A 2,694-nucleotide genomic window follows, 5' to 3' on the forward strand; every position below is an offset into this window, starting at 1 on the left:
TTATACCAAATTTCTGTTTCTCTATGGAGCCCGCTCTAGACCTTCAGCTCCAATTAGTGTGCAAGTCCCATGAGACTAGGGACTGTTTTTGTGCTTTGCTTTTCTTAGTATTCCCAGTGCTTAACACAGTGTCTAGAACATATAAACATAGAAAGTGTTTCATAAATAATTATTGATTGATCCATTTCATACACTTGATCTTTCACTGCCTCTACTAGAATTGGCAACCTGTCATACTTAAACTCTCTGAAAGGACTGGTAAGTCCTGATCCCTAACCTTGTACCTGATTTTTCTACCCACTCAACCTGATGCCTCAGGTTCACACACACACACACACACACACATTTATATATACACATGTGTGTACATATGTATAATAATAACATTTATATAGTGCTTACTATGTGCCAGGCACTGTGCTAAGAGATTTACAATTATTATCTCATTTGAGCCTCACAACAATCTTGGGAAATATGTGTAATTATTATTTCCATTTTACAGATGAGTAAACTGAGAAAAACAGAGAAGAAATTACTATCCCAGGGTCACACAGCTAGTAAGTATCTGCATCCAGATTTGAATTCAGGTCTTTCTGACTCCAGACCCAGTGCTCTCACCACTGTGCCACCTAGGTACCCCAAGCATGTTTGTGTGTGTGTGTGTATGTATGTATGCATGTATGTGTTAGACAACCATCAACTTTCCTTTCAGTTAGAAAATTTCAATTCAATTTGAATTTGAAATGCAAATCAAAATATGATAACTATAAAAAGTACCCATGAAGTACATAGTAAAAGAATTGTTTTCCATATTTGAGTGATAAGGAAACTGATATTCAGAGAAATTAAGTGATTTGTCGGTAGTCACACAATTGAGTATTACAGCCTGTTGTTATAGTACAAAAACATCTTGAGTCCATAAGCTAAGACCCATAAAGCCACTTTTCTGCCTTATAGCTTTCCTTGACATTTCCTAGAAATTTTCATAAGTCATATTTTCATTCCCTATTTGATTCACTGATTACCTACTGCTTCCCTTTCTGTGGTATTGAGATGGGACACGAAATAAATGTAGGGAAGACCCCAAGTGTAGACCCCCCCCTCCCCACTATCATGTGGCATGAAGAGAGGCAGAAGAGCAATCTCTAGTCTCTTCTCTGCCCACCCTCCCTAAAGGGAGACTTTCATTCCTGATGCAAAGGGAAGCAGGAAGTTGGGTCCAGAAACCACAATCCTGCTCACATCAGAGAGAGGAAGTACTAGGCTAGAAGTTTATCAATCTGCTCCCTTAAATATTGTTAGTCTAGGAAGGATATGATCAGGTTAGATCTAACTTCTGTTTGCTTTGTCATTGTTGGTGGGGAAGAAAAGAAACCCCAAGTTCTATATACAAGACTTGTCCTCTTTCCCATCTAACACCAGTTCCACAATGAACACACATAATGAATAGCAAAGAAGCCCATTTATCCAAATTAGAGCAAAATAAAAATTAGAGAAGGTATACATAGGAGAATATATACCAGATAATACAGAGCAAAGGAGGTCTCCCATGGGGAGCAAGATAATTCAGTTCAACTAATAGAGTTCTGTCTCACTGAAGGGTAAAATTCCCCGGAGTCTCTACTGTAGTGAACTGGGTATAGAGACATGATGGAGACTGCCAGCTGGTCTCATGTCTTCCTAGGGTCTTTTCCTTCAACATACTAAAGCCAATGGAGTTGGCTTCTTACATCTTCTCTCTTGAAGCTAGAAGCCAGAAGTACCTGAAGTGACTCACAACTTGAAGATTCATAAAGAGGACTTAAAGTTTGAAGAGTTCCAGAGGGACTGAAGGCTGGAGCTCTTCGCCATCTCACCTAACTCTGCCCCACCCCTTATGTAGGACAGGGCATTCATCTCCACCAATAAGAAAGAGGGTCTCATACCAATGGGCTTTGGGAGAGAGTTAACACAAATACAATTAATAAGAACCTGTCCCTTCCTTCTTACTTTGCCGCTGTGATCCGCCATAATGTGAAAGCCATTGCAACCTTGGCATCACATACCAACTATAAACAATGGGGAACTTGGCAGAGCTTCTCTGAAATCCCATTGTTGAACTTGTTCTTTCTCTTCCCATGGATGCACTCAAGGCTATGGCAATTAACTTCTCTGGCACTAAAAATTGGTTGTATTCTTTGCCCTAAAACTCTCTTCTGTTTTTGTTGTTGTTCTCAATCAATCAACAATAAACTTTTATGAAGCACCTACTATGTGCCTAGAACTATGTTATGTTTCCATATCTGCACTTTGTTTTTGTTTTTTGATTTTTGGTTTGGGTTTTTTTTTAAACTTAAGACTCATCTGTTTCCTTGCATGTGATGCAAAACCCACAATAATTAAAAGTCTAATTAATACAATTATGCAATACTTGTCAGTTTAATTCTGTGAAACAGATCCCATAATTGATAGTACAGCATGATTCAAACCCAGAACTATTGGCTCTCACTTGCAATCCAATATTCTTTCCAACAAACCACAGTGGTATATCAACCTTTGTATGGATAAAAGACCTGTGTTCATTGTGAGATCGTAGTGAGACTGGAGAAGATAAAATTTAATGGCTGATTAAACACTGCATTTATCTTTAGATTCCTTAACATTGAACAATTCATTCAGATACATCATTAATTAAACAAATATACTTTAAATGCC

The sequence above is a fragment of the Vombatus ursinus genome, unplaced genomic scaffold, assembly GCF_900497805.2.
Source record: "Vombatus ursinus unplaced genomic scaffold, bare-nosed wombat genome assembly UNPS02009835.1, whole genome shotgun sequence".
Lineage (NCBI taxonomy): Eukaryota > Metazoa > Chordata > Mammalia > Diprotodontia > Vombatidae > Vombatus > Vombatus ursinus.